The 23,221-nt window shown below is 42.3% G+C and overlaps 1 protein-coding gene across 5 annotated transcripts in view; it reads right to left on the minus strand.

The window, feature by feature from the left end:
* Positions 1-23,221, minus strand: part of LOC134344194 (ankyrin-2-like) — a 978,678-nt gene that overhangs the window by 815,557 nt on the left and 139,900 nt on the right. The gene's annotated exons all lie outside the window — the stretch shown is intronic.

The raw sequence follows: 23,221 nt of genomic DNA on the forward strand, positions 1-23,221 counted from the left end.
ATAGGTGCAGGAGTAGGCCATTTGGCCCTTCGAGCCTGCACTGCCATTCAGTATGATCATGGCTGATCATCCAACTCAGAACCCTGTACCTGCCTTCTCTCCATACCCCCTGTTCCCTTTAGCCACAAGAGCCATATCAAACTCCCTCTTAAATATAGCCAATGAACTGGCCTCAACTGTTTCCTGTGGCAGAGAATTCCACAGATTCACCACTCTCTGTGTGAAGAAGTTTCTCCTCATCTCAGTCCTAAAAGGCTTCTCCTTTATCCTCAAACTGTGACCCCTCGTTCTGGACTTCCCCCAACATTGGGAACAATCTTCCTGCATCTAGCCTGTCCAATTCCTTTAGGATTTTATACATTTCAATAAGATCCCCCCCTCAATCTTCTAAACTCCAGCGAGTATAAGCCTAGTCGATCCAGTCTTTCATCATATGAAAGTCCTGCCATCCCAGGAATCAATCTGGTGATCTTGCTTTGTACTCCCTCTATGCATTGATTCTCCTTTGTCTTTCCTGTCCATTATTTGCTCAAAAGATTCCAACAGTTTATCAGGCAAGATTTCTCCTGAAGGAAATCATATGGACTTTGGCCTATTTTATCAAATGCTTCCAATATCTTTACAACCACTGATATCAGGTAACTAGCCTATATTTTCCTTTCTTCTGTCACTCTCTCACTCACCCTTTCTCCTTATCATTCCCCCTCAGGGAAAATACAAACCCCATTTCCAGAAAAGTTGGGATATTTTCCAAAATGCAATAAAAACAAAAATCTGTGATATGTTAATTCACGTGAACCTTTATTTAACTGACAAAAGTACAAAGAAAAGATTTTCAATAGTTTTACTGACCAACTTAATTGTATTTTGTAAACATACACAAATTTAGAATTTGATGGCAGCAACACACTCAACAAAAATTGGGACAGAGTTAAAATAAGATTGAAAAGTGCCCAGAATATTCAAGTAACACCGGTTTGGAAGACTCCACATTAAGCAGGCTAATTGGTAGCAGGTGAGGTAACATGACTGGGTATAAAAGTAGCGTCCATCAAAGGCTCAGTCTTTGCAAGCAAGGATGGGTCGTGACTCACCCCTTTGTGCCAAAATTCCTGAGAGAATTGTTAGTCAGTTCAAAAGGGACAATTCTCAACGCAAGTTTACAAAGAATTTAGGTCTTTCAACATCTACAGTACATAATATTCTGAAAAGATTTGGAGAATTCACTGCCTAAGAAACCATCATGCTACTGTGCCAATTATAGCCATCTGGGCTCGACAGAACTTTGGAAAACCATTGTCACTCAACACAGTCCGTCGCTGTATCCAGAAATGCAACTTGAAACTGTATTACGCAAGGAGGAAGCCATACATCAACTCTATGCAGAAACGCCGGCGAGTTCTCTGGGCCTGAGCTCATCTCAGATGGACCGAAAGACTATGGAACTGTGTGCTGTGGTCAGATGAGTTCACATTTCAGCTAGTTTTCGGAAAAACGGGAGTCGAGTTCTCCGTGCCAAAGTTGAAAACGACCATCCAGATTGTTATCAGCGAAAGGTGCAAAAGCCAGCATCTATAATGGTATGGGCGTGCATCAGTGCCCACGGCATGGGTGAGTTGCATGTATGTGAAGGTACCATTGACTCTGATGTGTATATTACGATTTTAGAGAGACATACGTTGCCACCAAGGCGACGTCTCTTGCCGGGACGTCCATGCTTATTTCAGCAGGACAATGCCAGACCACATTCTACACGGGCTACAACAGCGTGGCTTTGTAGACACAGAGTGCATGTGCTTGACTGGCCTGCTGCCAGTCCAGTCCTATCTCCTATTGAAAATGTATGGTGTATCATGAAGAGGAGAATCAGACAATGGAGACCACGGACTGTTGAGCAGCTGAAGTCTTACATCAAGCAAGAATGGACAAAATTTCCAACTGCAAATCTACTACAATTAGTATCCTCAGATCCAAAATGATTAAAAAGTGTTACTAAAAGGAAAGGTGATGTAACACAATGGTAAACATGACTCTGTCCCAACATTTGTTGAGTGTGTTGCAGCCATCAAATTCTAAATTTGTGTATGTTTACAAAATACAATTAAGTTGGTCAGTAAAACTATTGAAAATCTTTTCCTTGTACTTTTGTCAGTTAAATAAAGGTTCACATGAATTAACATATCACAGATTTTTGTTTTTATTGCATTTTGGAAAATATCCCCACTTTTCTGGAAATGGGGTTTGTAGATGGAATCAGAGGAGAAACATGAAAACTCCACACAAACAGCACTCAAAGTTAATTTCGAGCTCGACTCCCTGGCACTCTGAGGCTTAGGTGCCAGACAATATTGATTTCCAAAGATTTAATTTTTATGATGGAACAGGTTTACCAAGCAAGTATATGGCAGGAAAACTTTGTTCGGAAGTCTGGAGATGCCCATTCTCCCAATTCCATCATCAATATCCCACTTCCCAAAAGCTACCATGGATTATAGAGGTCAGTCCAGAAGATCAGTGCTAGATAGGCTAAAGGGACTCAGAAGTGGTGGGGAGAAGTCAGTCTCATCAGGGGGCAGTAGCAGTACAATGCAATACCTGATACACATAAGAAAGAAAACAACTGAATTACAGTAAAAAAAATACACACACACTGTTAAAATAAGTAGTGCAAAAATAGAAATTTCAAAAATAAATGTTCTATGAATGGCCATTCTGGGCAGCTGCCACATTAACCTTATTAATGGGTGTGGAGTCACAAAGCACAAAGTAAAACTTATGATCAGAGTACATACAAGTCACTACATACAACCCTGAGATTCTTTTTCTGCAAGCATACTCTGCAAATCTATAGAACAGTAACTGTAAACAAGATCAACTGACAACAAACTGTGCAAATGCAGACATAAATAAATAACAAGCATGAAATAACAAGATAAAGAGGCCATCGGCTGTGGGAACACCATAAGCAGAATGAGTGTAGTTATCCCCTTTTGCTCAAGAGCCTGACGGTTGAGGGGTAGTAACTGTTAAACCTGGAGGTTCTTGTACCTCTTACCTGATGGCAGCAGTGAAAAGTGCATGGCCTGGGTGGTGAGGATGGTTGATGATGGATGCTACTTTTCTACAGCAATGCTCAATGCTTTAGGAAAGTTTTACCTGTGATGTACTGAATCGTATATTTTGTAGATTTTCTGCTCAAAGGCAAGTGGTAAGGCTCGGCAACCGTGGCTGACAAGGGGAGTTAAGGACTGCATAAAAACCAAGGAAAAAGGCATACAAAGTAGCAAAAGTGAGTGTGAAGTTTGATGATTGGGAATCTTTTAAAATCCAACAAAAGGCAACCAAAAAAGCTATAAGAAGGGAAAAGATGAAATATGAGGGCAAACTAGCTGATAATATAAAGCAAGATACCAAAGGTATTTTCAGTATATAAAGAGTAAAAGGGAGGTGAGAGTTTACCTCTGGAAAATGATGCTGGTGAGGTAGTAACAGGGGACAAAGAAATGGCAGATGAACATAATAGGTATATTGTCGCAAACAACAGGAATTCTGCAGATGCTGGAAATTCAAGCAACACACATCAAAGTTGCTGGTGAACGCAGCAGGCCAGGCAGCATCTCTAGGAAGAGGTGCAGTCGACGTTTCAGGCCGAGACCCTTCGTCAGGACTAACTGAAGGAAGAGTGAGTAAGAGATTTGAAAGTAGGAGTGGGAGGGGGAGATCCAAAATGATAGGAGAAGACAGGAGGGGGAGGGATGGAGACAAGAGCTGGACAGGTGATTGGCAAAAGGGATACGAGAGGATCATGGGACAGGAGGTCTGGGAAGAAAGACAAGTTGGGGGGGGAACCCAGAGGATGGGCAAGGGGTATAATCAGAGGGACAGAGGGAGAAAAAGGAGAGTGAGAGAAAGAATCTGTATATAAAAATAAGTAACAGATGGGGTACGAGGGGGAGGTGGGGCATTAGCGGAAGTTAGAGAAGTCGATGTTCATGCCATCAGGTTGGAGGCTACCCAGACGGAATATATTGTCTCTGTTTTATTGTCTCTGTCAATATTGTCTCTGTTTTACTATCGGAATATATTGTCTCTGTTTTTACTGTGAAAGACACTTGCAATATGCCAGAGGTCCGTGAGTGTCAGCGAGCAGGAGTGAGTGCCATTGCTATTACAAGGGAAAAAGCGCTAGGCCAATATCTGCATAGGGTCAGAGGGAACACCTTGTCAGGCCCTGGAATTTAGGTCGCCCCAATTTTCCTCATACACCTCCTCTGTTGTAATCTGTATAGAGTCCTTGACCTCACTGCTGCTTTGCCTCACTTCTATAGACTGTGTCCATTTCCTGATAAATACAAATAGAAAAAATCCACTTATAATCTCCTTTTGAGATTTCAGAGGACCAATTTTGTCCCTTTTTCTCTTAACATATCTGTAGAAGCCCTTAGGATTCTCCTTCACCTTGTCTGTTAGAGCAACCTCATATCTTCTTTTAGCCCTCCTGATTTCTTTCTTAAGTGATCTCTTGCATTACTTATGTTCCTCAGGTATATGCCTATACCTGCTATGCACTTCTTTTTTTGTTGTTAACCAGGACCTCAATATCTCTTGAAAAATAAAGTTCCCTTAACCTGCTAACATTGCCTTTTTATTCTCATAGGCACAAACAAGCTTTGTACTCTCAAAATTTCACTGCTGTAGGCCTCCCACTTACCAAGTACACCTCTGCCAGAAAACAACCTGTCTCAATCCACACTCGCCTGATACCATCAAAATTGGCCTCTCTCCAATTTAGAATCTCAACCCAAGGACTAGACCTATCCTTTTACAAAAATACATTGTATCTAGTGATCATAATGCCATTAATTTCAAACTTCTGAAACCTATCCTGTCTCATTCGCTAGCTGTAGATCAAGTATCCCACACTGTCACAATGGGACTTCTATGTACTGATTAAGGAAACTTTCCTGAACACATTTGACAAACTCTAAATCATTTAGTCCTTTTATGGTATGGGAATCTCAGTCAAGACATGGAAAGTTAAATCATCTCCTATAACAACCTTATGCTTCTTGCATAACCTTATGTCTGTGATCCCTCTACAAATTTGTTCCTCTAAATCCCACAGACTGTTGGGTGGTCTGTAATACAGCCCCATTTATATAGCCATACCCTTATTTCTCAGTTCCGCCTCTAAATCCTCACTAGACAAGTTCTCCAGTCTGTCCTGTCGTGATATTTTTCCCTGACTAGTAATGCCATCCTTCTCTCTTTCAATCCTCCCGCTCTATCACGTCAAAAACAACAGAACCCCAAAATATTGAGCTGCCAGTCCTGCCCCCTTAGAACCAAGCATCTTTAATGGGTACAATATCATAATTCCATGTTGATCCATGCCTTGAGCTCTTCTTCCTTTCTTCCAATACTTACATTGAAATATATGCAGCTCAGAACATTAGACCCTCCTGCTCCATCTATTGCTTCCTGATTTTATCTGAGATTTTAATAAGGGTTAATTGATTAAGGATTCTATTGGAAGAATTTATAATTTATTATTACAATGGGATAAGCATCCTTTATCTAAGATTAAACACGATTGGGAAAAGGAGCTTAATTTGACTTTTATGACGGCGGATTGGATGCGGATATTGAAGTGGGTTAACTCTTCTTCAATTTGTGTTAGCCATTCATTGATTCAATTTAAAATTGTAAATCGTTATCATTTGACAAAGGAGAGACTTTCTAAAATCTTTTCTAATCTTGATAGTCATTGTGATAGATGTAAAACTGAGATAGCTACACTGACACGTATGTTTTGGTCTTGTTCTATATTGGAACAGTTCTATTAAGTCGTTTTTAACAATTTCTAAAGCACTTAAAATTAATTTACAACCTAATAAATTAACAGTGCTTTTTGGAATAATTCCTCAAAATATTCATGGTATTTCTGTGTCTGACCAACATGTTATTGCATTTGTTACATTGATAGCTAGGAGGGCCATTTTGTTGAAGTGGAAGGATACATCAGCTCCCACTTTCTCACAATGGTTCTCTCAAGTGATGCTACGTCTTAGTTTGGAGAAAATTAGAAGTCGAGCCTTTGAACCTTTATTTGATTTTGAGAAAAGATGGGGCTCATTTGCTCGTTATTATCATTTGAGTTAATTGATAGAATTTTTCCACGATCTAATTGTAAATTTTTTAGTATATTTTTTTTTCTTGCTGGCAGTTTGATGTTTATTTTTAGAAGCTTTTTGTATGACGCATGACTCCGGGGTTGTACACCTAACGGGGTTTTTTTTCTCACCTTACTGCTTAGTAGGTTTTTTTTGTTATCATAGAATTTTTTTTCAATCTTTAAGATAGTGCCTTTTTTGAGAAATTGTAAGTGTTGTTACTTCAATGTACTCATGTTATTTTTCCTGTATAATATAACAATAAAAAGATTTGAAAAGAAAGAGATTTTAATAACATCAGTCTCTATAACCACTGTTCTGGAACTCTGGTTCTCATCCCCTTTAACCCCACCCCCGTGCAGTATTCCTGCTAGGATATTAGTCTCCTTCTAGTTCAAATACAGTCTCTTTTGGACAGGTACCAACTTCCCTGGAAGAAAGCCAAAAATGATCCAAAAATCTAACACACTTCCTCCTTTACCAACTCCTTCTGCACATGTTAAACTGTATGATTTTCCTATTTCTGGCCTTATTAGCATGTTGCATGGGTAGCAATCCTGAGATCACAACCCTGGAGGTCTGATCCTTTCTGTCCTTGTTGCCCTGCTACAGTAGCTCCCATCTGTCACTCTTGTTTAATGCCTTCCAAGTAACCCTCCTGATATAGTCCTAATTTGGGCAAATGGTATTTGAATAGATGGACAAAATATTCAGCACGGGTATGCTACTCAAAGAGCCTACTTCTTCACTCTATGCCACTGTAAGCTTGCGCCATCTCATTCCTTCAAGTATTAAGGTCGAAGATTTGAAAGGTTTACTTTTTAATGTGTTTCTACAATCATTTATCTCTTGATTAAATTTTTCATATCTTTTCATTCACCATTTCACTTTATATATATTATTTTATATAGAATTAAATATTTTATGAGCACTCCCTGACTTGGATACTGAGGAAACACTCCTTTGGAATGGAACAAACAACAGTTCCCAAACATCAATGTAGATTCTTCAAAGAAAACTGTACTGCAAAAATTCAAAGAGAGTCTGCAGGTATCCGCCTCAACTGCTTCATTCAACAAAAATCAAGCGACAATCCTTCAACTTTGATAGAGAAGTAAAACATCTGGCGTTAAGAGACCATGAGGTAAACCTTGATGCCTTTGGTTCGATATTAATTTGACCCTTCCCCAAGCAACCTACACTTAAATGTGTTTTAGACTGGCACTGGAGATGCTGCAAATAATATCACCAAGTAGAGTAATAGCAAGGCTTCCTGCTGCTGAATGGCTTTTACTTGTGAAATGCTTATAAACAAGAGATTCAGTGACATCGGATTTACGCCCTGTGTTTGTCTGCAATATAGAGGATTTACTACCTAAGTTTCTTCTGACTGAGAGCAATGATGCCAGCTGGAAAACACCCGACTCCAGGGAGTACAGAGGTAAAAGAGTGGCTGTTCTCGTATGGTGGAGATGCAGAAGCTTCTGTACTGTTCTCCCAGCAATTGGCCTTTCAAATGTCCACTCTCTTACAAATAACATGGAGTTAGTGCTACTCATCAGGACTAACGAGGAACTGGCCTGTATATTTGCCTTTAGCTTTGTTGAAACATTACTTAACTTGGACATACCAGACAACTTTGTTCAAATGCCAGGATACCAGCAGTTTAGGGAAGATCATAATAGGGCATTACACAGCAAGTCACATGGTGGCCTGTGCATGTTTATAAATAATAAATGGTGCAGGGACGTGTCCAACATTCCTTTTTTCTCTTCTGCAGATTTAGAGGCTACCAAGGGAATTTCACTCTGTCATCCTGGCCAGTACTTACATTCCTCCTAACACGAACACTCAATCTGAACAACCGCTGTTTGCTGATAACATTTGTGACTTAGAAAATAAGTTTCCCAATAATGTTAATGCACGACTGCACAAGCACGTGGAAGTTAGCCCATGAGACAGCGGGAGAGTTTAAAAAGCAAGCAGATTAACGAGCAGGCGACGTAGTAGCAGGCGACACACTGGTGGGAGACAGAGTAGGGAGTCTTTGGCTCGAGGGGCTTCGGCGAGCAGAGGCTGAGGACAAGCATGCTCCCAGTGAGATAAGGCCAGTTAAGTTCCTTTAATTACTCTAATTAACTTAGGAGTAGGTAATGGAGGCAGCAGTTAGGGCAGTCAAGTGCTCCGTTTACAGTATGTGGGAGGTCAGGGTGAGCACAATTGTCCCTGATGTCTACACCTGTAAAAGGTGCATCCAGCTGCAGCTCCTGACAAACCAAGTTAAGGAACTGGAGCTGGAGCTGGATGAACTTCGGATCATTCATTAGGCAGAGGCAGAAATAAACAGGAGTTACAGGGAGATAGTCACCCCTAAAAGTCAGGAGGCAGGTAGCTGGCTGACAGTCAGGAAAGGGAAGGGGAATAGACAGAATGAGCAGAGCACCCCTGTGGCCGTTCCCATCAATAATAAGTATACTGTGTTGGATACTGTTGGTGGGGACGACCTACCAGGGACAAGTTGCAGTGGTTGCGTCTTTGGCACTGAGACTGGACCATCAGCTCAGAAGGGAAGGAGGGAAAAGAGGAGAGCAGTAGTGATAAGGGATTCAATAGTTAGGGGGACAGATAAGAGGTTCTGTGGGAGAGATTGAGAATCCCGGATTCTCCCTGGTAGCAGGGTCCATGATATCTCACATCGAGTTCTCAATATTCTCAAGAGGGAGGGTGAGCAGCCACATGTTGTGATCCATGTAGGGACCAATGACGTGGATAGGAAGGAGGAGGTCCTGCAAAGAGAATTTAGGGAGTTAGGTGCAAAGTTGAAGGACAGGACCTCCAGGGTTGCAATCTCAGGATTGCTACCCGTGCCACGTGCTAGTGAGGCTAGAAATAGGAAGATAATGCAGCTAAATATGTGGCTAAGGAATTGGTGCAGGAGGGAGGGCTTCATGTTTCTGGACAATTGGGCCTTGTTCCAGGGAAGGTGGGACCTGTTCCGACGCGACAGATTGCACCTGAACTGGAGGGGGACTAACATCTTGGTGGGAAAGTTTGCTAGTACTGCTCTGGGGGTTTAAACTAGATTTGCAGGGGGAGGGGAACCAGAGTGTTAGAGCATGAGTCTTACTTCAGCGGTTGGTAAGTTGATGGAGAAGATCCTGAGAGGCAGGATTTATGAACATTTAGAGAGGTATAATATGATTAGGAATAGTCAGCATGGCTTTGTCAAAGGCAGGTCGTGCCTTACTAGCCTGATTGAATTTTTTTTGAGGATGTGATTAAACACATTGATGAAGGAAGAGCAGTAGATGTAGTGTATATGGATTTCAGCAAGGCTATTGATAAGGTACCCCATGCAAGGCTTATTGAGAAAGTAAGGAGGCATGGGATCCAAGGGGACATTGCTTTGTGGATCCAGAACTGGCTTGCCCACAGAAGGCAAAGAGTGGTTGTAGACGGGTCATATTCTGCATGGAGGTCGGTGACCAGTGGTGTGCCTCAGGGATCTGTTCATGATTTTTATAAATGACCTGGATGAGGAAGTGGAGGGATGGGTTAGTAAGTTTGCTGATGACACAAAGGTTGGGGGTGTTGTGGGTAGTGTGGAGGGCTGCCAGAGGTTACAAAGCAAACTGGGCTGAGAAGTGGCAGATGGAGTTCAACCCAGAGAAGTGTAAGGTGGTTCATTTTGGTAGGACAAATATGATGACAGAATATAGTATTAATGGTAAGACTCTTGGCAGTGTGGAGGATCAGAGGGATCTTGGGGTCTGAGTCGATAGGACACTCAAAGCAGCTGCGCAGGTTGACTGTGTGGTTAAGAAGGTGCATTAGCCTTCATCAACTGTGGGATTGAGTTTAAGAACCAAGAGGTAATGTTGCAGCTATAAGTGGGTTAGATCCCACTTGGAGTACTGTGCTCAGTTCTGGTCGCCTCACTACAGGAAGGAAGTGGAAACCATAGAAAGGGTGCAGAGGAGATTTACAAGGATGCTGCCTGGATTGGGGGGCATGCCCTATGAAGACAGGTTGAGTGAACTCGGCCTTTTCTCATGGAGCGAAGGAGGATGAGAGGTGACCTGATAGAGGTGTATAAAATGATGAGAGGCATTGATCATGTGGATAGTCAGAGGCTTTTACCCAGGGCTGAAATGGCTGCCGCAAGAGGGCACAGGTTTAAGGTGCTTGGGAGTAGGTACAGAGGAGACGTCAGGGGTAAGTTGTTTTTTTCTATATACGCAGTGAGTGGTGAGTGCATGGAATGGGCTGCCGGAAATGGTGGTGGAGGCAGATACGATGGGGTCTTTTAAGACTTTTGGATAGGTACATGGAGCTTAGAAAAATACAGGGCTATGCGCAGGGCTGGATTTAGTGGGGTCGGGGCCCCTGGGCTGGAGGTCCTGATGGGCCCCTGTCAACACCGTAAAATGCTGCTGTACCAAGCAAAAAAAAAGGCAAGAACAAGAGCAAAGGTCATACTGATCTAAGTATCAAAGCTGTGGACCAAGACACTGGTTTAGTACAATACGTAAGCTATAAACTTACAGGCCTTGAGAGGGAGGACAGAAAGTAATGCAGATTCTTAGTTTGAAGGACAGCATCTAAAGCACTCAAAAATTGACCTAGGCTTAGTTGGCTTAGACTGTTGGAGACATAGTTTTAGCTTGGGTCTCAAAAGTATCAAATTGATCACACAAGCTTGCTATGTATCCCCATAGTGATCTCACCAAATCCACAGCATTACACAGGTCTAGATTTACAGCTTGCACTTTCAAAGCGCTGAAGAATGCAATGCCACAATTAGCTCAGAAAAGCTATCTCAAGTTTGTCCATTTTTTTGTATAGTGACCTTGCTTCATTTCCAGTTGCCACATTCTGATTAATGTCATCTGCAATGCTCTTTAATGAACCTTGAATATTGATATAATTTCCACACAATGCCTGTGTGGCTTCTACATGTACAGTCCATCTAGTATTAGAGAGAGACTTCAGAGTTTCAGTGTGCTTGTTCGCATTAGGCTGAAGTCTTGTGGTCACCACCTTCCACCTAGAAGTTGACTTGGAGCAGAAGTTGAACACATTTAGCTGTTTCAACACAACAGTTGACACTGTTGATTCCAATGAGATTCAATGTGTGCGCTGCACATGGAACCCACTCAGCAAGTGGATTGATTTCCTTGATGCGGGATTGTAAGCCTTTGTATGCACCAGATATATTTGCAGCATTGTCACAGCACTGCCCCCTGCAGTTGCTTATGTCAATATTCATCTCTCCTAAAACTTTGAGCAGAGACTCATGTAAAGCCTCCCCTGTGTGGCTCTCAATGGGTAGAAATCGTAAGAATTGCTCCTGAATGTTTCCATCAGTTGACACATAACGTAAAATGAATGTGAGCTGATCTATCTGTGCAACATCAGTGCTTGAATCGATGCTAATAGAGAAGTATTTGGCCATTTTGACTTCATTGACGATCTCTGACAAAACTCGATCACTCATGAGCTCAGTAAACTCCTTACGTGTTTTAGGTGAAAGTTATGAAGGGGTGCCTGATCCTGCATTTCCAAATTTCTGTATATGCGCCTTCAAAAACAGGTCAAACTCACTTATTACCTCTAGAATGCCCATGTAGTTGCCATTATCAGGCCTGCCAAATATGTCACTGGAGCCTCGGATAGCCAGTCCCCTCTCCATCAAAAACTTCCCAACCGCCACCACTCTTCTCAATACTTCGGTCCAGTAGACACACTCTGACTCAAACTGTTTTTGCAGTTCTATATCTATTCTTCTGCTGTCAGACGCTAGTGTAACATAGGTCAGTATCGTTTTCCAGTGGTGTTGGCTATTTTCATGCTCTCCTATGCACTCAGCGGCATGTTTCCAGTCGCTAAAGCCAGTTTCGAAAATGGACTGACAGTTACCATCACTGAAGATGCGGCTTGCAAAACAAAACACACAGCCAGTGGAAGGGGAATATAAGAGCCATTGCCTTGATATGTACTCACTATTTACGAGCTTGCGTTTGAAGTGAAATTTGGAGGAAAAAACATCTCTGCTGTTTGTATACTCGTTCCGAAGCTTTGATATCCACATCCTTATTCTGGCAGGACTCTGGCCCTTTCTTAGCCCAGTATGCTCGGACTGAATCATCTAACATTTCCTTTCCCCAGCGAGCAGGATCAGTGCTGTAAGGATCCTCAGTAGCGCTAATGTTAACATTAATGGTGGCACATCTTGGTTATTCAGAGGCCTCTGTGGTCCGGAATCCCAAAGTCATGCTCTCTGCCTCTTCAACGTTAGCTGCTGACTGTGACAAGGATGGTGGTCCTGTGCTAACGCTGGTGCTAGTGCCAGCTGTTGAACAAGTCTCCATTCGTCCACCGGTCTCAGACTGTGACAAGAGCGATGGTACTGCTGCATCATCGAGAACATGTTTAAAAAATTGTGTCAATTTCAATGTCTTTTTTAATGCTTCTTTCTCACGGTCCCCTTTTTCTTGTTTCTTTTTTCTCTTCTGTGCTCCACTCTCATATTTTTTTTTGTCCGCCATGATGATAGCTACCTATTTTGGGCCCCTCTGCAGCTCTGGCCCCTGGGCTGCAGCCCAGCCTAGCCCTGCCTAAAGTCCGGCCCTGGCTATGGGTAACCCTAGTAATTTCTAAGATAGGGACATATTCAGCACAACTTTGTGGGTCAAAGGGCCTGTATTGTGCTGTAGGTTTTCTATGTTTCTCTGTGACTCTATGTTCCCCTTAAACATTTCATCTTTCACCCTTAACCTCCTCTCAATCTTCTATGTTCTAAGGAATAAAGTCCTAACTTATGCAATCTATCCATATAACTCAGATACTCCAGACTTGACAACGTCTTTATACATTTTCTCTGTACTCTTTCAACCTTGTTTATATCTTTCCTGAAGGTAGATGACCAAAACTGCACACAATACTCCAAATTAGGCCTCACCAATGTCTTATACAACTCAGCACAACATCCCAACTCCTGTACTCAATACTTTGATTTATGAAGACCAATGTGCTAAAATCTTTCTTTACAGTCCTATCTACCTGTGATGCCATTTTCAATGAATTATGGGCCTGTATTCCCAGATCCCTTTGTTTTACCACACTTCTCAGTGCCCTGCCGTTCACTGTGTAATACCTACCCTGGTTGGTCCTACTGAAGTGCAGCTCCTCACAATTGTCTGCACTAAATTCCATCTGCCATTCTTCAACATATTTTTCCAGCTGGTGCTGATCCCTATGTAAGCCATGATAGCCTTCCTTGCTGTCCACTACACCCCCAATCTTAGTGTGTTCTGCAAATCTGCTAATTCAGTTAACCACATTATCATTCATATTGTTGATATAGATGACTAACAACAATGGACCCAGCACCAGCTCCTGCGGCACACCAGTAACCACAGGCCTCCAGTCAGAAAAGCAGCCATCTATCACCACTCACAAGCAAGAGAAAATCTACTGATGCTGGAAATCCAACACACACAAAATGCTGGAGAAACTCAGCAGGCCAGGCAGCATCTTGGAAAAAAAAGTCTAGTCAACGTTTCAGGCTGAGACCTTCATCCCTGATGCTCCAGCATTTTGGGTGTGTTACATCTACCACCACTCTCTGGCTTTTCCCTCAAAGCTAATGCCTAATCCAATTTATTACCTCTTCTTGAATGCCAAGCAACTGAACTTCCTTGACCAACCTCCCATGCGGGACCTTGTCAAAAGTCAATCTCGACATTATCCACCGCCTTGCCTTCATCCATTTTCCTGGTAACTTTCTCGAAAAACTCTGTAAAATTGCTGAGACGTGACCTAGCACACACAAAGCCATGCTGACTTTCCTTAATTAGTCCATGTCTAAAACAGATTGACCACTGATTTTCCCGAAACTACTGGTTCGGCATCTCTTTTAATTCGGATGAAATTACGAGACCAAGTATCACTCACTTTTCATGAAGCATCTGCTAGATGAAGTGAATGTTGGGAATTCTGTACAGGTATTTATTGATTAATTTTACATGAAGGATGTTCTTTGGTTCATTGTTCAAGGATGGGAGAAGGTAGAACCTTCAAAACTAAAGAATGGCTGGTATAAGCTGTGGCCTGCCATAAAGAAAAGCCTGATGACTATTTTACAAGATTTCATGTACCAAAGGAGAAAGTAGTTACTTATGATTTGCTTGCATAGGTAAAAAGTGTTACAGAACCTGCTTCCAGTCCCTTAGAACACCTTCCAATAACTTTCTCCATAACTGATGACAAACTCACTGGCCTATAATTTCCTGGTTTATGTTTCGAGCCTTTCCTAAACACTGGCTATCCTCCAGTCCTCTGGTACTTTTCCTGTCATGAAGAATGATTTAAGTATCTCTGCTGGGGCCACTGCATTTCTGCACTTGCCTCCTGTAGGGTCAGAGGGAACACCTTAGGAGGCCCTGGGGATTTATCTACCCTTATTTGCCTCAAGTCAGCAAACACCTCCTCCTCTGTAATCTGTGGAGGGTCCATGAAGTGATGCCATTTTGCCTCACTTCTATAGGCTCTGTATCAGTCTCCTAAGAAAATACAGATGCAAAATATTTATTTAAGATCTCCATTTCTTTACAACGCCACACATGGATTACCATTCTGATCTTCCAAAGAACCAGTTTTGTTATTTGCAATCCTTTAAACATATCTGTAGAATCTCTAGGAAGGACTGACGAAGGGTCTCGGCTTGAAACGTCGACTGTACCTCTTCCTAGAGATGCTGCCTGGCCTGCTGCGATCACCAGCAACTTTGACGTCTGTTGCAAGTATGGCATACTCTCTCATTGGGACTTGTACGTACATACTAAAGGTGTTGCACTTGTACGTGGCTGACAAGGGAAATTAGGGATAGTATCAATTCCAAAGAAGAAACATAAAAATTAGCCAGAAAAAGCAGTCAGACATTGAAGCAGACAGTGCTGCGAATGTCCTTATGGAAGTATGATATGATGCTGCGCAGTCTTAAGTGGCAGCCAATCCTTAGCAGGAGTTTGAAGAGTCTGCTTCTGCTGACGAGGTCAAATACCTTGGTCAGATCAATGAAGACTGTGAATAGTGGCTTCTGCTGATGAGGTTGAACACCTTGGTCAGTGCTAAAGTGATTTTTGGGTTTAGGTCATTTACATTTAGCAGATGGCTTTGGTTACCAGTCTTTTGTTCCTTGATAAGGTATTGTGGATTTAATTTGGAACAATACATTTCTTAAAAGCTGTGAATCCCAGTCCACAGACAATGCTGGTGTCTGTGGGATGGATGCAAACGAGAAGGTATGAAGTTTGCATGTAGTTTCAAAGAAAGCACATCTATACTTTGTAAATATGGAATTGTCCTTAATGTTTAGCACATAAAATACCAAGTAAATGTATTGTGGATTCAGTTTGGAACAATGGATTCCTAAAAGCTGTGGATCCCACTCCAGATGCTACTGGCGCCTGTGGGATGGATGTGAAATTTGTATGCAGCTTTAAAAGAAAGAATTGTCTATACTTTGTAAATATGGAATTGTCCTTTGTGTTTAGCAAATAAATATCGAGCCCCACGTTGGGCTAGCAGACCTTTCCACTGAAAGAATCTCCATATGATGCTTGCTGTACCTTGTTTTGTCGAATAAAGAAGCTGCTTTGTATCTACCAGTAACTCTCTCCAGCGATTTCATTCACACAACAGTCAGATCAATGAAGACTGTGTACAGTGGCTTCTGTTGACAAGGTCGAATGCCTTGGTCAGATCAATGAAGACTGTGTACAATGGCTTCTGCTGATGAGGTTGAACATCCTGGTCAGATCAATGAAGACTGTGTACAGTGGTTTCTGCATTGAGGTTGAACACCTTGGTTAGATCAATGAAGGCTGTGTACAATGGCTTCTGCTGACAAGGTTGAACACCTTGGTCAGATCAATGAAGACTGTGTACAATGGCTTCTGCTGATGAGGTTGAACATCCTGGTCAGATCAATGAAGACTGTGTACAATGGCTTCTGCTGATGAGGTTGAACATCCTGGTCAGATCACTGAAGACTGTGTACAGTGGCTTCTGCATTGAGGTTGAACACCTTGGTTAGATCAATGAAGACTGTGTACAACAGCTTCTGCTGACGAGGTTGAACACCTTGGTCAGATCAATGAAGACTGTGTACAATGGCTTCTGCTGACGATATTGAACGTCTTGGTCAGATCAGTGAAGGCTATGTACAATGGCTTCTGCTGACGAGGTTGAACACCTTGGTCAGATCAATGAAGGTTGTGTACAGTGGCTTCTGCTGTTCTCGACAATTCTCCTGCAGCTGGCGCAGTAAGAAGATCATGTCTACTGTAGACCTGTCTGCTCTGAACCCACACTGGGACTTCAGGTAAGTTCTGAATGCAAAGCTCTAGATGACGTGAACACTTACCCTACAATACTAAGGAGAGAGAAGCCATGATAGTTGTTACCATTACTATGGCCACCCTTGTTTTTGTACAGTGTAACAATGTTGGCATCTTACATGTCTTGGGGGGCATAGCCTTTCTCCCAGCAAAAACAGAGAGCTCGTGTAGATGATACAGCATTGCAGGCTTCCCACTCTTCAATACAGAGGGGAATTCCATCTTTATCTGGGGCTTTCTCACTGGCAAGACAGTCAATGGCTCTGCTGAGCTCTTCCACAGATGGCAATGCATCAAGATTTTCCATGACTGGCAAATCAGGCAGTGCCTCCAGGGTAGCATCGGTCCCCACATTTTGACTTGCATACCGCTCCTGGTAGTACTCTACAAAACGTTCAAGTTGCTTTCTCTGCTCTGGGATGACTAACCCATTTTTTGACTTAGTGGCTGAAGAGCCTGTTGCTGACTTGATGGCATCGTATATCCCTCTTATATTCACACTGTCAGCAGCTGATTGGTTTTTGCTAGACAAGTTCACCCAGCAGTTGTTTGCACGATGTCAGGCCGTTTGCTGCACCTTATAATACTACTGTGGTCATAGTTCTCTTATTTTTCAGTTCCATCCACAACAATGGACTTGACGATCTCCTGCTTCTCCTCACATCCCTTCGTGTCCTGACTAATCAAGAAGCTATCAACCTCTACCTTAAATACTCTGTAACTTTGCCGACACAGCCATCTGTGGCAACGAATTCCACAGATTCAAACCAGAAGCAAAAGGTACTCAAGGCAGAGACAAGTGCATGATAGGACTGGGTCACCATTTGCAAAGCTGGTTTGATGTAATTTTGAATTTCCAGGTTAATGCTTTCTGATTTAATTTCACCTCAAAATTCAAACGCTGAATCATTCCTTCAAAGTAAAAATTAAATCAAAGCATCATATTGAGAAGGACAATATTAATGTGACTGAGTGTTTTCAGGATCTAATTCTCTCAATACAGGAGATATTTTTTATTTACAGGATGTATTAGGAGATCCAACTGTGCAATTCCAAGAAGCAATCAGTACTCATTGCTTCGATCTCTCATAATCATGCATTTTCGTGTGCCAAAAAATACATTTAAACCAGTGGAATGCACTTACTCATTAATCATTGATTCAGATGTCAATCTTTCCATAGTATGCCATGAACCAAGGCTATATCTCTTCAGCTTTGAGCCTTTTAAAATGCCAGCTTGCTGAGACATTTCTTTTTCAATATTCAGGATAATGTTTCTTTTTTTAACCATTTAGGTGTGGGGGAAACTAACAGGATTGAACATGCAGTAGGATGCCACAAGCAAAGTGACAGCTTTCGTGGTACAGTGATTTGCTCAGTTGCTGTGCTTTTCTTTCAATATTCGATTTTATATTATCTGCATTATGGGACATACACACTGAGGAACCTGATCTGGCATCTTTTGGAAACAAAAAAAAGCAGCTCAAAGTCAAGTTAGATTTTATAACCAAGTTCTGTACTGATGTTTCAATGTAGCATTTACCTAGTACAGAAGGTGTGAATATTTCCAATTGAACCAGACTCATTTTACGAAAGTACTATGTAAAAGTGATTCTCAGGTCAGGCATCATAAGACTGATATCCATATTTGTTAGTAAAAATTATACAACATATAAAAGATGAAGTGAGATGGAACAGCTCAATTAACTACTACTACTGCATTTAAAAGCATTCCACATCAAGACCCATAGAAATCCACAAAATAATCTATACCAAAAGTACAGTAATCGCAAGGACCTATTAGGATGACCTTTAGTAACCTTTAAAAGGCTACTCACTTTATTCATAATAACAAGTCTGCAACATTTCTATTTTCTGCTTCAACTGCCATAGTCTTTCAAAAGTTAAATCAGTGGGGATCTTTACATAAGATCATTGGGTATATTGCAGGTGGACTCGACAATAAAATGTCGGGTATGTTTTGTAAATGAAAGGAAAACACAGGAAGACTTTTAGCGAGGTGCACACTTATGACATGGTGGCATGATCATATAGGCTATTCATGTACTTTTACATAAAACCCACAATCAATCATGCAAACAAAGAATGCTTAATCAAATACACAGTCCTAGAAAAGTAGCGCAACACCTCACTTTTCTCAGTATTAAATTCCATCTGCCGTTTTTCAGTTCATTTTTACAGCTGGTCCAGTTTACAATGTAAACTCTGGTAGCCTTCCTCACTGTTCACGACACCCCCAACCTTGCAGCCATATGCAAATTTGCTGATCCAGTTAACCATAAAATCATCCAGATCGCTGATATAGATAACAAACATCAAAAGAAACATCACCAATCCCTGTGGCACTTGACTAGTCACAGGCCTCCAGTCAGGGAGGCAACCATCTACTACCACTCTCTGGCTTCTCCCACAAAACCGGTGTCTAATCCAATTTACTTCATCTTGAATGCCAAGACCAACCTCCCATGTGGAACCTTCTCAAAGGCCTTGCTAAGATCCTTATAGACAACATCTACTCGTTTGCGTTCATCAGCTTCCCTGGTAGCTTCTTCGAAATACTCTATGAGATTGGTCAGACAGGAACTACCACACACAAAGCCATGCTGTCTATCCCTAATCAGTCTGTGTCTGTCCAAATACTCATATATTTGATCCCTTAGAACACCTTCCAATGACTTTCTGACTACTAATGTCAGGCTCACCAGCCTATAATTTCCTGGTTTCTGTTTAGAGCCTTGCTTAAACAGCGAAATAACATTAGCTATCCCTCAATCCATCAGTACATCACCTGCCACTAACAATGTCTTAAATATCTCTGCAAGAGACCCTGAAATTTCTGCACTTGCCTCCCACAGGGCCCAAGGGAACACCTTGTTAGGCCCTCTGGATTTCTCCAACCTAATTTACTTCAGGATAGCAAACACCTCCTCCTGTAAACTCTATAGGGTCCATGTCCTTGTTGCTGCCTTGCCTCACCTAATCAAGTCAATTCAAATTCATTGTCATTTAACTTCATACATTAATATCATCAAATGAGGCAACCAGGGTGTAAAGTGCAGTGGACCACAAAGGTAGTCATCTCGGAATTACTGCCTGTGCCACATGACAATGAATATAGGAATAGAGTGAGGTGGAAGATAAATGCGTGGCTGACAGATTGAAGCAGGGGGCAGGGATTCAGATTTCTAGATCATTGGGATCTATTTTGGGGCAGGTGTGACCTGTACAAAAAGGACGGGTTGCACTTGAATCCCAAGGGGACCAATATCCTGGTGGGGAGGTTCACTAAGGCTATTGGGAAGAGTATAAATGAGGATTGCTGGAGAGTGGGAACCAAACTGAAGAGACGGAGGAAGAGGCATTTGGCTCACAAATAGAGAAAGCTTTGAGACAGTGCGAGAGGGAGGATAGGCAGGTGATCGAGAATCAATGCTCTCAGACCGATGGTTTGAGACGTGTCTATTTTAATACAAGGAGTATTATGAACAAAGCGGATCAGTACTTGGAGCTATGATGTTGTGGCCATTACAGAGACTTGGATGGCTCAGGGGCAGGAATGGCTACTTCGAGTGCCAGGCTTTACATGTTTCAGAAAGGACAGGGAGGGAGGCAAAGAGGTGAGGGCGTGGCACTGTTGATCAGAGATAGTGTCACAGCTGTAGAAAAGGAAGATGACATGGAGAGATTGTCTACGGAGTCACTGTGGGTGGAAGTTAGGAACAGGAGGGGGTCAATAACTCCACTGGGTGTTTTTTTATGGACCACCCAATAGTAACAGGGACATTGAGGAGCAGATAGGGACTCAGATTCTGGAAAGGTGTAATAATAACAGGATTGTCGTGGTGGGAGATTTTAATTTCCCAAATATCATTTGACATCTCCCTAGAGCGAGGGGCTGAGATGGGGTGGAGTTTGTTAGGTGTGATCAAGAAGGTTTCTTGACACAATATGTAGATAAGCCTACAAGAGGAGAGGCTGTACTTGATCTGGTATTGGGAAATGATCAGGTGTCAGATCTCTCAGTGGGAGAGCATTTTGGAGAGAGTGATCACAATTCTATCTCCTTTCCCATAGCACTGGAGAGGGATAGGAACAGACAAGTTAGGTAAGTGTTTAAATGGAGTAAGGGGAAATATGAGGCTGTCAGGTCAGAACTTGGAAGCATAAATTGGAAACAGATGTTCTCAGGGAAATGTATGGAAGAAATTTGGCAATGTTAGGGGATATTTGCGTGGCATTCTGCATGGGTACGTTCCAATGAGACATGGAAAGGATGGTAGGGTACAGGAACCGTAGTGTACAAAGGCTGTTATAAATCTAGTCAAGAAGAGCTTATGAAAGGTTAAAAAAACTAGGTAATGATATGAATCTAGAAGATTATAAGGCTAGCAGGAAGGAGCTCAAGAAAGAAATTAGGAGAGCCAGAAGGTGCCTTGACTGACAGGATTAAGGAAAACCCCAAGGCATTCTACAAGTATATGAAGAGCAAGAGGGTAAGCCGTAAGAGAATAGGACCAATCAACTGTGATAGTGGAAAAGTGTGTATGGAACCAGAGGAGATAGCAGAGGCACTTAATGAGTACTTTGCTTCAGCATTTGCTTCGGAAAAGGATCTTGGCGATTGTAGGGGTGACTTACAGTGGACTGAAAAGCTTGAGCATGTAGATATTAAGAAAGAGGATGTGCAGGAGCTTTTGGAAAGCATCAAGTTGAATAAGTCACCAGGACAAGACTAGATGTACCCCAGGCTACTGTGGGAGGCGAGGGAAGAGATTGCTAAGCCTCTGGCGATGATCTTTGCATCATCTGGAGGATTGGAGGGTTGCGGATGTTGTTCCCTTACTCAAGAAATGGAGTAGAGATAGCCCAGGAAGTCTTACCTCAGTGGTTGGTAAGTTGATGGAAAAGATCCTGAGAGGAAGGATTTATGTAAATTTAGAGAGGCAATAATATGATTAGGAATAGTCAGCATGGCTTTGTGAATGGCAGGTTATGCCTTACGAGCCTGACTGAATTTTTTGAGGATATGACTGAACACATTGATGATGGTAGATCAGTAGATGTAGTGTATATGGATTTAAGCAAGGCATTTGACAAGGTACCCCATTCAAGGCATATTGAGAAAGTAAGGAGACATGGGATCCAAGGAGACATTGCTTTGGGGATCCAGAACTAACTTGCCCACAGAAGGCAAAGAGTGGTTGTGGATGGGTCATATTCTGCATGGAGATCGATAACCAGTGGTGTGCCTCAGGGATCTGTTCTGAGACCCTTACTCTTTGTGATTTTTATAAATTACCTGGATGAAGAAGTGGAGGGATGGGTTAGTAAATTTGCTGATGACACAAAGGTTAGGTGTGTAGTGGATAGTGTGGAGGACTATCAGAGGTTACAGTGGGACATTGATAGGATGCAAAACTGGGCTGAGAAGTGGCAGATGGTGTTCAACCCAGATAAGTGTGAAGTGGTTCATTTTGGTAGGTCTAATATGAAGGCAGAATACAGCATTAATGGTTAGACTCTTAGCATAGTGGTGGATCAGAGGGATCTTGGGGTCTGAGTCCATAGGACACTCAAAGCTGCTCTGCAGGTTGACTCTGTGATTAAGAAAGCAGACAGTGCATTGGCCTTCATCAATCGTGGGATTGAATTTAGGAGCCAAGAGGTAATGTTGCAGCTGTATCGGATCCTGGTCAGAACCCCTCTTGGAGTACTGTGCTCAGTTCTGGTCACCTCACTACAGTAAGGATGTGGAAACCATAGAAAGGGTGCAGAGGAGATTTACAAGATGTTGCCTGGATTGGGGAGCATGCCTTATGAGAATAGGTTGAGTGAACTCAGCCTTTTTTCCTTGGCGCGACGGAGGATGAGAGGTGACCTGATAATGAGAAGCATTGATCATGTGGATAGTCAGAGGCTTTTTCCCAGGGCAGAAATGGCTAGCATGAGAGGGCACAATTTTAAGGTGCTTGGAAGTACGTACAGAGGAGATATCAGGGGTAAGTTGTTTTTTTTTACATCGAGAGTGGTGAGTGCGTGGAATGGGCTGCCGGCGATGGTAGTGGAGGCAGATACAATAGGGTCTTTTAAGACAGGGGTCCCCAACCTTTTTTGCACCGTGGACTGGTTTAAAATTGACAATATTCTTGCGGACCAGCCGACCGGGGGGGGGGGGAGGAGGGGTTGTTCCAGTAGGGTTAAACTCACCTCAACATGTCCTTTACAGTTAGGGTTGCCAACTTTCTCACTCCTAAATAAGGGACAAAAGTAGCAGTCAAATCCCAGGACTCTTTACCCCAGGAAAGACTACTATGACCATGAAGCCATGCACAGGCACCTGTGTGCACATGCGTGACGTGCGCATGTGACGTGTGCATGTGATGTGTGCATGTGATGTGCGCATGCGCTTACATGCCAATTTTTTTCCCCACAAATCGGTTTTGCCTTCATCTTCCCGACTATACTGTACATTCATTATTTCTACTTTATATAGGCTGTGTATTTATCATATCATTGCTACTTTTACTATATGTTAGTGTTATTTATTTTCGGTTTTATGTGTTATTTGGTATGATTTGTTATGTTATTTTTTGGGTCTGGGAACGCTCAAAAATTTTTCCCATA

Source organism: Mobula hypostoma, chromosome 3, assembly GCF_963921235.1.
Source record: "Mobula hypostoma chromosome 3, sMobHyp1.1, whole genome shotgun sequence".
Taxonomy (NCBI): Eukaryota; Metazoa; Chordata; class Chondrichthyes; order Myliobatiformes; family Myliobatidae; genus Mobula; species Mobula hypostoma.